The following is a 12,337-nucleotide window of genomic DNA, read 5'->3' on the forward strand; positions in this document are numbered from 1 at the left end:
TTCCCATGATAGATAATAACAATTGATATGAAAAAAAGAACAAGCTCACTTTGATACAGTCAAAGCAATAGCTCAGTTCAGAGAGAGGGCTTTGATAGGGAATTCAACTGCACAGGCAGATCTTTACATTCATGGTGGCATCTGTGTGCAGTTTAAGTTAAATGTTGGTCATCTCTCATCTACTACCTGCCTAGGGTTAAGCAAAAAGGTCTGCTGCATAGTGGTAGGTAATAGGGAATTATCAGGACGAGTCAATTTTGCATAGTGACGCTGCTCCTACCAACACTGTGCCTCTATTCATAGTCCATTAGAAACCTCAACGAAAAATAGGATACACATGGTGTGGTGAAAAAGCAGAGCAGGTCTTAAAGATACTGCAATCAAACCAGAGAGTTGGAGGGAATGCAAGAATGAAGTGACCTGCTGAGGGTGAGACAACAGGTTGGGTATTGGAGTAGCATTTGTTCTTCTGGTTCTAGTTATTTGCCTTTGCCTTTAAATGCATTGATCTGGCAAGCAGCAGGAGGTCATTGCCTCATTGGTGTCATTTGGTATAGAATTCCCATATTCCAAAATGGCACTGAAACAATTGAATTACTTTTATTTGTCAAAGGGGAAGAGTACATGAAAAACTGGGAAACCCAGTTGCATCTGTTTTGTGTTTTCAGAAAATTCTTGAGGTTAATACCAGGTTGTGGAAAACTAATAATATGTTATAAAAACCATTAGTGGAATCCATGGGTCAGCCTTGCAAGTTGATGCGGGAAAGATTGACTATATTATAACAAGCATGTAGGCCATTTTTGACTGAAAACATTGCATACATTTATGAGCCTTTTGAATAATCCTCCATCAGTAATATTCTTCACATTAAAAATCTTTCAAATACCTTATGCAAGCATCGTTTTATGCAAATCAGACTTTCAAAGGTGCCATATGAGAGCATATGCGCTAGAGCCAAATCAACTACAATGCTAGGAGTAAATTCATGTTGCAAAGTCATGGTCATGGGAAGATCAGAACTGACCCCCTCTCTGCCCCCCACAAAAATAAACCAGTATTTCTTGAGCCTAGATTCACTTTTCCACAAAATCATTTTCCAACTAGATTTATTTCTCAACATCCTAAGTTTTTAGTACATCTTGGCTTGGCTTTTCACACCTAGAGGACTGTCAGATAGATATTTGAACAGCTATCTGTTTTTCAGACATTTAAATTAATCTATTCATGGATATGCATGGCTTGTAAACCTTCCTCTACGCACTGATCTTAATGAGATTTTGCTCTCCAGATTTCTGGCTATGGGCAAAACAATACAATTCTTTGACTCAGGTATACGTGTTGAATATGAAATTTGTCTGTGAATTTCTACCTCTCACCTTGGTATCTGGATATAATGGTATCTAATAATGTCACACATAAAGAACTAGAGAGTTAATTAGCCATGTTAGTCTCAAGTTAGGCAGAAGTCAGTATAGGGTGGCACCTTAGATACTATTTCAGAGATGCATAAGTTTTCATAGGAAACAGCCTACTACACTTTTTAATAGTGAAGCCAGTTAACCTTGCTAAACTTTGTATGGTTTGTATATTTGAAATTGTGCACAAGCACTGCAAAATCTACTGACACTTCATTCTAACAAACAACACTTTCCACAAAATACCTTGGTGCTGTTAACATTGAGTTTAGCATTTACGTATCATTTACATTGAAATTAAAACAGTTTATATCAGAACGCAGTCCAGCACAGTAGATTTTATTTTTCTCGCAGGGTAGGTTTGCTATTGAAATTGTTAATTAACTAAATTTAATTAGTTAAATAAAGGGCTCTCTAGTTGCTTAACCTTTAAGGGTCTAATGTATTAGCTTTGTGAAGTTACTTTAAGTATTGCCTGAATATTCAGTCCAACTCAACCAAGTTGCATGCTGTGTAACTCAATAAATATACTATCTTGAAGAACTTTGAAAATGCTATCTTAGATTAACTAGCTCTCAGTAAATTGTCCAACATAGCTGTAGTGGAATAACTACTGTGCTGTAACTATCCTGGTATAATTCTCCCATGCGTATACTCAATTTTGGAATTAAAATCACTTTAATTATTCTGAAATACAGCATACATACTGAAGAGTTATGTCAGAATAATTTATTCTGCTCCTGCTGTGCTATGCCAATCATTTGTAGACAAGCCTGATGATGGGAGGCTTATGCAAAAGGCTTACACTGGGCATGTCTAGATGTGCAATTAATTTGACACAATGAAGTCCAGCACAGTTTGTAGAGTTTATTGCTCCAGGCTCAGTGTCTTCATGTGTGCCCAGGATCACAGCATGTTAAACTGGGGCAGGGCAGCCCCAACTGGCTGGGAGCCCAGGGGGTCAGCCAGCCACCCTGGGGCTGCTCCTGCCCAGCTCACTGTGCTCCAGAGGGGCTGGCTGGGTCACGAGGGTGCTACAGTGTGGGGCTAGCAGGCAGGCAACCCTGCACTGTAGCACCTTTGTGCCCCAGCCAGACTCAGTCACCATCTACACGTGCATTGCAATGAAGTAAATAACTCCACCGTAAAATAGTACTCGTGTTGGGCAGTACTATCCTATGGCGGAGTTAATTAGTTTACTCCTGCCATAATAGCACCGCTCATGTAGATGGTGAGACTTTTTACTGTGGAGCTAATTAGGCAACTCCACAGTAACCATCTCCTGTAGTTGCACCCACTGAGTGGCAAACTGTGCACATCTCTGTTTGGGAGCATTCCCACTTAGGCAAAGGAAAGCATTTTTTAAGTATACTAGACAGGCTGGCAAGCTTGCTAGCATCAGACAGCTAAAGTTTTAGTGCTGTTTACCATAGGTCCCTGGCATGAATCTATCAAATATCGGTAATAGCTAAAAAGCAAGTTTTTCATCATTGTTTCCTGTTTGAGCTGCTTGCGCACTTGCCCAATACAATCAAGGTCTTGCCTTCCAAACAAATAATGGAGTTCTTGGCCCCAGAATTTACAGTATCGGCAGTAGACAGATTCCAACAAGTTTCCAGCAGACTCCAACAGACATACATCAAGGCTGAGGTAATAAGATGGACAAGAAAAGAATAGGGGTTTTTTGCCTGAATTCAAATGGAACTTCAATTGTAGTGTCAAAAGAGAGAGAACATGAAGCTAGTGTGGACTTGAAAGGATTGACTTTGCTACAAGGTCAGGCTCCTAGATACAAACCGAACTATAAACATCAAAGAGAATAACATACTTTAATACTTTATCACAGATTTATGGTATTCTGAGAAATATGTTATAGACCTTTCAAGAGCTAATAGTGTATACCTAGATAAGGACAATTTAAATCCAATTTAAAAAGATGAATTCCTGATTATTTTGATTATTCTTATTCATTTTTTTTTTAATACAACCTTTTGAGAAGTAAAGTTCAGATAAGCTTAAGAAAATGTTTCATGTTCACATGCCTCTACTTTTCCTGATTTTTAATGACAACTGAAAGTGTCAGAAATAATCATCAGGACCTATTATCAAGCTATCTCTGTTCCAACAAGAAATAGGGAGTACAGAATTCAAACAAGAAAACTTGTAAGCTTTCCACTACTATTGCTTTATGACTTCAAGTTGGATAGCTTTAATGTATGTAGAGTAAGACTCCAAACTTTTTAGTAGTGCAATATGAAGTCGAATACTGAAATATTAATGGAGATGAAATGATCCTCCCAAATCTGCTCTGGAGAGGCCACAAGTCTAGAGTATTTTGATGAGGCAGTTTCAGAAAGACTGTTTCTTTGATCATCTGGCAGATATTATGGAGGCTTTCAGTCTCCAGCATTACCTGCCTTGAGCGGAAAGAGGGGGAAAGAAAAATACTTGTCCAAGTACATTACATCTCCCTTGGAAAGAGCTCAGTGATCATCCTCTCTTCTCCTGTTTTAAATGCTCTTGCAGTCCCACATTATGTAGGTAGCCCCTGACTAGCTGGGTTTCTGTTCTCCAGCCAAGGGAATGCCTGTTTTAAATGAAGCGCCCATCCACCTGCGAAGTAGTAACGGGTTGTATTGACAGGTAGCTCCAAACTTTTATGGGACTTTTGGTAGATTTCTCTAACAGTAGCCTGAACAGAGTTATAATCAGAGTTTCTCTCTGCAATGGCTTTAAATCTAGGATTACCCCTCCTATAAGCAGGTCATTTTAAAACTGGAGAAGTTTAGGACTCTCTGAATATGAGCACTTAAAGAAAGCAGCGCATCAGCAAAGGTTCTTGGCCATTGATAGGCTTTAATGTGTTGGGATGTATGCCACTTAACAGCAGGACCAATCATGCTCCATGCTCACCAGCTAATAAACCAAATCAAATAACCTCTCTCCTCTCATTGCCTTTCTGGTGGCATTTTTAATTTTAGCTTGACAGTTGAAAGGTGGGTGGGGTGCCAGGTAGTCTAGCCATACTCGGAAGCTGAGCGCTGCAGAACGTACTGAACGTTCTCACGTTCTGCTTATGCACAAATGTAACTTTAAGTATTTGAATAATCGTTTTGAGGTCAGTGAAGCCATTTGTTTACTTAGTTATGAACGTTCACCGGTATTTGACTAACTCGGGCCACTAATGAGTTTGCTCCTGACAGGTGCTTAAAGCCTAATTCTGGCCTTTGCATGCCTCTTTCTACTAACTTGCTTATATACATTGAAGCAGAGAATTTGGCATTTAATATCTATTGTTGTCTAGTTAAATGCATTTTCCTTTCATCCCCGTACTAAAGTAGTGCTCTTTTAGGGCTATGTGCACTAAAATGTTCACCAGCTGTGTACCAGGTGCAAGATTTACATTCTAAACAAGTTATTTAGTATCTTGATGAGAGTTAGATCATTTGAGATTTAAACTGTTATAATCTGAGGCCCTGACCCTCAATTCAACCAAAGCATCTGAGCCTCAATTCCTAATTTTGGTGCTGTTCAACCGGAAGAAAGACTTGAATATTTGGCCAAAGAATAAAGCAAAGTGCTGACTTAGTTCTGAATCAGCAAAATGGAAAACTATATGTTGTTTTTAATTTCTGTTCATACTTTTATTCGTTAGGTCTACAGACATAAGAACTAAAGGCATTAACCAGTTGAAGAGGTAAGAGTCAAACTTTATCTGGGATTTAAAATTTACTGTTTTTATTGAGTTTCTCCAGTTCCCTACTAATATTATTATAGAATAAGCAAATGATCTGATTGGCCTCAAGTGTCTACTACTTATGGACCTTTTATTTTCTTGGGGGTTGGGAGGGGGTTGGCACTTTTATATTTTGTTACTACTTTTTCAAGTTTACTTCTTTTTTTTCCAAATTTTAGCAGTCATATTTTTAATAAAAAAAAAGATTAACATAGCAGCAATGTATTCAGGTCAATACAAAGAAAGGCAGCAGGGTGATGGCTATTTCGTTATTGGGAAGCCGGAAAAAATAACACCTCTTTCAAAGCAAAGTTTTTAGAGTTTAGACACTTTTCCTTAATCCCAGCATGCACAAATATGCCCCAAACTGTGAAAATTTGATGTAGCTTTCTTGTGATTATGTGAACTTTATCAAGACAGTTAAGGAATAATTGAAATAAACTCCTAATATCATGTTTTTAATGCAGTAGTTAGAATATATATGTATTGTTTCTAGCAGAGCCTTATTAACATTTACAAAGGTTCAGAGCCCAGAAGATAAATTACAGCAGTATCAATAGATTACTTGATCATCGTTTAGTAAATACATTTTTTTTTTCTCCTTTCCTTAGATAGTCAGCTCTTTGCACCTGAATATCAAGATCTAGGTAAGCTACAATGATAAATGATTCCTTCCAGTATCATATTCTATTTATAGCATTTTCATTCATTAGGGTTTTTAATTTGTTTTGGTTTTGTTGATTTTCATGCTTGCATGTATTTCTTTAAAAAAAATCATTATGGTTCATATGTCTTTCTTTTCAATATTATAATCCAATTACTTTCTCAGTAAACAAGCATTCTTCCCATTTATGTGTAATGAACTACAAGCAGGAGTGATTTCTGATTAGACAAGCTAATTTTGAAAGGACAAACAGAATCAAGCAACAAACTGTATTATTAGCAAAATATACCTTGTTAGATGACAAATGAGACTGATTATATATGGTGAATATTGGAGGTACTTGATATTAAGATATATTAAATGACAATCGTCTTGTTTAACTGCTATTTACAGCTTATAGTTAATTTTCTGCTATTTACTTGTGCCTGCTATTCTTTGTCATTGTCCTATATTGAGCCGGGCAAGATTGTGGCTTTTAGTTGGACCTTCACATTGGGGGCCAACATCAACAATAAACAGTGTTATTAGGAATTCATAGGGAACCAATTACATGGCATATTGTTCACAGAGTAAGAATCCAACCAAGCCCCCTATTCAGCAAAGTTGTAAAGCATTTGCTTAATTTAGGCATGTAATCAATGCCACTGAAGCCAATGTGACCATTCTTGTGTCTAAGGTTAAGCAGGTATTTGCTCAAGCCCTGCTGACTTTGGACATTGAATGTAATAGAGTCTTGGGTTCACTGCTAATCCCTTGATATAGCTTATCAATATTGTCAATTGTTCATCTGTTCATCACTGGGAGCTGTGAAATGCTGTGGTCAGAACACAGGGGTGAAAAGCAAATGCCATAACATTTTGGTTTAAAAAAAAAAAAAAGGAAAACCACCTTTAATTTACAATAGAAATCTGGAATTTTTTTTTACAAAATATGCTGTAGAAATCCTCCTTGCCATTTTGTTCAACAACAAAAATTGCGAGTGGATGGCAGCTGCATGTTTGCCTTGACTTCCTCCTTTACGCCTCTTACTGCTTGCTCATGTATATTTTTAAGCAGTTATGCAAGCTCCATAACTCACTCAGCTGACCTGTTGCTTTAGTTTTTCTTTCTTCCCCTATATATTAAAAAAAAAAACCAAAAACCGTGCACGCAGGAATTAACATGGATGTTTGCTTTTAAAAACATGGACATTCGAACACGTGATGTTTTTGACAGCAATGATCAAAACATAACCTAAGGCCCCTGTCTGGCAGTCGCATCTGCAAGCATAGATCACTTAGCCTATCTGGAACTCTGCTGATTGCTGGAGCTCAGCCAAGGCAGCTTTGATTTCAGGATTGTGACCTTAATTTATTAGTCATTAATAGTAGCAAAGGCAAGGAGGAACTCAAGACTTCTTTCAAGGCCCATTGTTTTGAACAGCTTCTTAAATAAGTATCCAGTAGCTGATTGAATAACTTGATGGTGATGTATTCTGTTTTTCCCTACCACTCGAAATTTTCCGCAGTTTGTTTTATTGTTTGGTAAAAATATATATTTATATGCTATTTGCTCAGGTGTATAGGTTCAAGATGACTGGCTTTTCCTCTGTTCTGGTAAATTCTAAAGTACATCAGTAAAGCAAGATATCTGGGATAGAAGCAGAATGAGGAGGGGAAATTGTGGTTCAAAATAAAGTCCTTCTGTCAGTAAGGTCCTATCGGTCTATACACTGGTACGAAGGTAAAGTGGGAAGAAGAGAGAGCTCCCCTCCCAACCTTATTGCTAGTAACATATGTAGTAAAATGTGGGAGACTACTTGGTGATTTTTGTCACTCAAATAAGTGAGATGATGGATGAGACGGAGCTGGACCCTGCAGTTGGCTAACCTGAGAGCAACAGGACTTGTTTCTGCTCTCAGGTTTAACACTCCTTATCAGTGAGGCTGCTCCAAAAGCTACCTTGGAGAACAATCACCTGTCTGAGGACTTGAGGAGTTTCCATGGGTGCAAGCGTGGGGGCTTGGATATACCTCTCTGCCTGTGTCTGTCAGACAGGAGTTTAAAGACAGAGGTGCATGCTTTTTGGGTACAGAATGCAGAAGAATGGCAGACTGCTCAGCAAACAAACTGCCTGATGCTGTTTTCGGATGTACTTATGGAAACAGACCTTTGTATACCAATGTGCGGGGGGGGGGGGGGGGCGGCAGGGGGGGGTATGCCTAAGAGTATGCCTGAGCCATTTAATTTGGTTCTCATCCTAATGGAGACAATGCAAAGCCCTACACTGTGACTCAATCATTGGGTGAATAGGGCACAATATGAGTACTAGTGCTTAAAGTGCACAAGGTCAGTTGAACGCAATTAAATGAAGATGTATCGTCTTGTTATGGGCACGTTACTGTGGCATGACACTAACTACTGTTGCTTATTCTTAGAGCCAGCAGTTAAGCAATTAGCAGTTGAGTCAGCTAACCCAGCTGACATGCTTAAATTTCTTTTTTGTGTTCAGCATCTGATATTCTCCATTGTGTTTGGAGCAAGGAGGAATTTTACATGTCACCCATTACCATTGTCTGTCGTAATGTATTTCCATTTGTTCAAGCTTTCTTTATCCTCCCTTAGAAAATTGTAAATAACTCTCCTTAAGTAATTTTGAAGATTTTCTGCTTTCAAACAGTAGAGAAATACTATTTGCAACTATTAAGAGGTCAGAGTTTGACATCGTCCTCTAATGGTGTATTGTATCATTGTATTATCTCAAACAGCAAATTTACTTTTGTGAAAGACTCAGTTAAGTACTGCCAGTTACTGCTGTTGGAAGAAGGGAAAAGTATCTGCAGATGCAGTTTAAGCAGATACTACTCCATTCTTGGGGAGATTAGGGGTGAATCGATCTTCCCAGCACCTCCAGAACAAGTACTAGGCAGCAGAGGACCCCTTTTGCTATGGGCATCACTAAAAACCCACAACGTGCCAGTGTCCTGTTATGTGGCCTTTAGGAAAGAAAAAACATCGAGGGAGCCAACCAAAGATGGTAGAAGTAGTTGCAGAGCAGCTTAAGTAGATGCATGGACCACCTGCACCCTTGAAGTATTTTCTACAGTTTTAACAAAACATCATATTCCTTGTGCTACATCCTCTGCTCACCCTCCCCTTCAACATCTCTTCATCTCAGCTTCATTCAACACCTACCCACGTATCCACCTCTGTCCTGTTTTGCCTTCCTACCGTCCTGCCTCCAAACTTTCTGTTTTGTTCATCACTTCCAACTCTCCAAAACAAATGCAATGAAACCAAATGGGATGTTTGCCATCATCATGTGCTGCAAACGTTTTCTCCCCTACTTTTCATCTCTTCCATGTATTGTAAGCTGTTTGAAGCAGGGCTGCCTTGTGCTGTTTGTACAAGGAGCAAGCTAAGTTGATGCCTAGGCATTGCCATAAAAAAAAAACAAAAAACCTCCCCCACGATTAATAATAAAACTTGAAGAGGAGGCCTTGTATGTGGATATACACCTGGCAATTAACAGTATCCAGTGCAGGCCATGATTTTTAAGCTTTCATAGATGTATGCACATTGAATGGAGATCTGCTAGATCTCTCCTGCAGTCATCCCCAGAATTGCAGAACCTCTTCCTCAGTCCCCTGATTTGTACAATATTGGGGAAGTATTTGAGTCACATTGTAGATGTGATGGTCCAGAAAATATGAGAGAAGCAAAGGATTTTTGTGGGTGATAGCTTTTATTGGACCACCTGCATGGATGCAATAGACTTACAAGCTTTTGACTGCAGTCCATTCTTCTTCAGGTCTCTTAGGGGAGTTGTTTGTTGGGGGGGTTTTTGCAGGTGGTGTTATTTTGGTTTGTTTTTTAAACTATTCCTGTTTCCTCTCCATTTTGTGCACCTTTGAGAAGCAGATAAGCTAGTTCTCCTTCTATGTTATGTTGCCTGGAAGTTGTAGGCAATATAATTCTTCTTTGCAACAAAGCTCCTAGATTAATCTAGATGCCGGAAGGTATAATCAGAGACCTGCCAGTCAATCAGCGACAAGTAAGAGCTGAAGAGAACTCAACCTGAAAGTCTGAGAGCCTGACTGCCAGTATAGGTTATGCTTGATGGTTTTATTTGCTGGCTTTCCAAAAGAGAAGCTAAAGTTAAGTTCCTACAGGGGAATCTTCCCTCCTATTTTCTCAGCCCTTTACAACAGGTAAAATGGCTGGAGTTGCATAAAACCCCTGGGCACTTTTACATGTGCTCCAAAGGGAAGGGGGTGGCAATTTACTTAAGAGTGGCTCCAAGAGCTGCTCTAAGTAAAGCACTGCCACGTCTCCTGTATCATCATCCCCGTGCTTAAAAGTGGTGGCAGGGGCATTTGATCTAAAGCTTGTTCAAGCTTTGGTTCAAGCACCCCCCCTACCATTTTTAAACTGATACACAAAATGCAGAAGGCAGCTGGATCACACTAATTACCGCACTCTAGCAGACTCAATTAATCGAGTCTTCTCCAATGCATTGGAGTTCCAGCATGTCGGAGCAGCCTTTGCGCTTGTGTATGATCACCCCCTGGTTCCTACTGGGCTTGGCTTCACCCAACAAAGGCACCGTGAAGGTAGCTGAAGACATGCTGGAGATAGAGCACGTGCTTTAGAGCAATTTAGTGGGGGTGAAACTTCAGCATCCACAGGACACGGTACTGGGGAGCCCCCCATGGAATACATATAGACTTACATCTTCCTTGGTTGCTCTAAGTTAGAACAGAAACCTTATCCTGATCTCAGAAGATGCCAGGACTAAGGAACGGTTAAGTTGGGGCTGGCCCCGATGATCTTCCAAGGTCCCTTCCAGCCTTCCAATTTATGAATCTACTAATTACAATCTATGAAAAAGTTAGCTTACAGTATCACGCTTAAATGGCCTCTCTTCTGGAAGTCCCGAGTACTTAGTGGCTCCCACTGAAGTCAATCTCTGAATCTCTCCGGTTGAAAGAATAGCAGCTGCTTATAATCTCACAGAATTGAGGTAGGCAAGGAGCTAAGCAGGTTTTATTTTACATGGGATTGTAAGGTCTGATAATTTGCAAGATGCTGGAATGGTAACTAATGCTGTCAGTACCAATACACTTGATCAAACATTGGTCCCGGGGGAGAAAGAAATGAACCCTGTGTTACCTTTGGCCCTTAAAGCTGTGCTTGGTTTTGGCAACCAAACTAGTTATTTTAAAGGGCTGTCATTATAGATGAGAGTCAAGCTGTTGCTGTAAGAGGGCATATTGTAGATGCATCTTCTTTAAAGCAACTTTTCAAATCCTACATTTTTTTTTTTTTTTTTAATTTGGATGCTGAGAACTTCCCCATTGTGATATTATTCTAATTGAATTCTTCTTGTCCTATCACAGAACGTAGGAGTCTTGCCGCTGTGTTTCCAGTGTAATGAAACTCCCGGTTCATTTTTTTCCATGTCATTTTCACCTGGAAAATATACTAATATTACTAATATTGCGTCCACAATAAAAGATGTATTCTTCTAAATGAGTGGCTAGTTAACAAAATACCAAGTCATTCTATTCATTTTGCTGAATTTGTTTCTCTCATCCTGTTTTCATTTCTTAACCTAAAAAATATCTACTATCAACAAAAAACCAAGAAGTCTTTTGATGTCTTTGCTGATTGCCAATTTCTTTCTAAATGATAAATTCTTACAGCACAAAAGAGTGCTTGCTCTTCTTTCCATTTTCTCATAAAGACTAAACCGCTATTATCCTGATTGCACATAACTGGAGGTTGTATGTCTCCTTCCTCCCTTATTCTACTCAACCATCCCATGTCTAAATCCCTCCAATTCATCTTCCATGATACCAATATAAAACCTTTTTTGTGTGTTTCAGTAGCTGAAACTTCCCTCCCTTTTTTCCTCAGTTTCTGCAACCTGTTTTCCTCTGGCTTCCCTCTAGTCTGAATGAGATGATCCCACCAAGATTATATTCAATGTCTATAGTTCTGACCACATGACCCTCTTGGAGTCCTTTTCTCTGCAGCATCAACTTCCTAAGATACTTCTAAATGGCCATCACCATATATGGTCTGGGTTACAGAGAGAGGCCGAGTCATCCAGGGTTATACAGATGTTTAGTATCTGTATCTATTGCCTTAACCACTAGACCCAAGACTTCCAGTAAAGACGGCAGCTCCACCCTAGTTGAGGAACCTGGAAGTGAGCACTATGTGAGTTGGCTTTTGCCATACTACTGGCAGTATATACAATATTTGTTCTGATTCTTCGGTCCTGGGTGGGCCATGATTGCACAGCATTCAATTATTTTTTTCACATCTTCAGGCTGGTTTGTCTATCCATAATGAATACAAAACATAGATGGGGCAGCAGAGATGAATGTTCACTTATTACTCCCTTGTAACAGTTGCTGTTGTAGGTTGGTGACGTAGTGCAGTGGTTCCCAACTTTTTTTTTACCGCGGCCTAGCAGGAGCAGGACAGGGGCATGCGAAGCCAGCTGCCTCCCTCCCGGGGTTTTCCCGCCATC

At 39.5% G+C, this 12,337-nt stretch overlaps 1 protein-coding gene across 1 annotated transcript in view; it reads left to right on the top strand.

Moving 5' to 3' along the window:
• The window catches only part of CELF2 (CUGBP Elav-like family member 2), a 773,712-nt gene that overhangs the window by 148,280 nt on the left and 613,095 nt on the right, over positions 1–12,337 (top strand). The window contains exons 2-3 of the mRNA XM_059725768.1: positions 5,074–5,115; positions 5,766–5,801. The gene's annotated coding sequence lies outside the window, so the exon portion shown is untranslated. The remainder of the gene's footprint in view (positions 1–5,073; positions 5,116–5,765; positions 5,802–12,337) is intronic.

The sequence above is a fragment of the Alligator mississippiensis genome, chromosome 4, assembly GCF_030867095.1.
Source record: "Alligator mississippiensis isolate rAllMis1 chromosome 4, rAllMis1, whole genome shotgun sequence".
NCBI lineage: Eukaryota > Metazoa > Chordata > Crocodylia > Alligatoridae > Alligator > Alligator mississippiensis.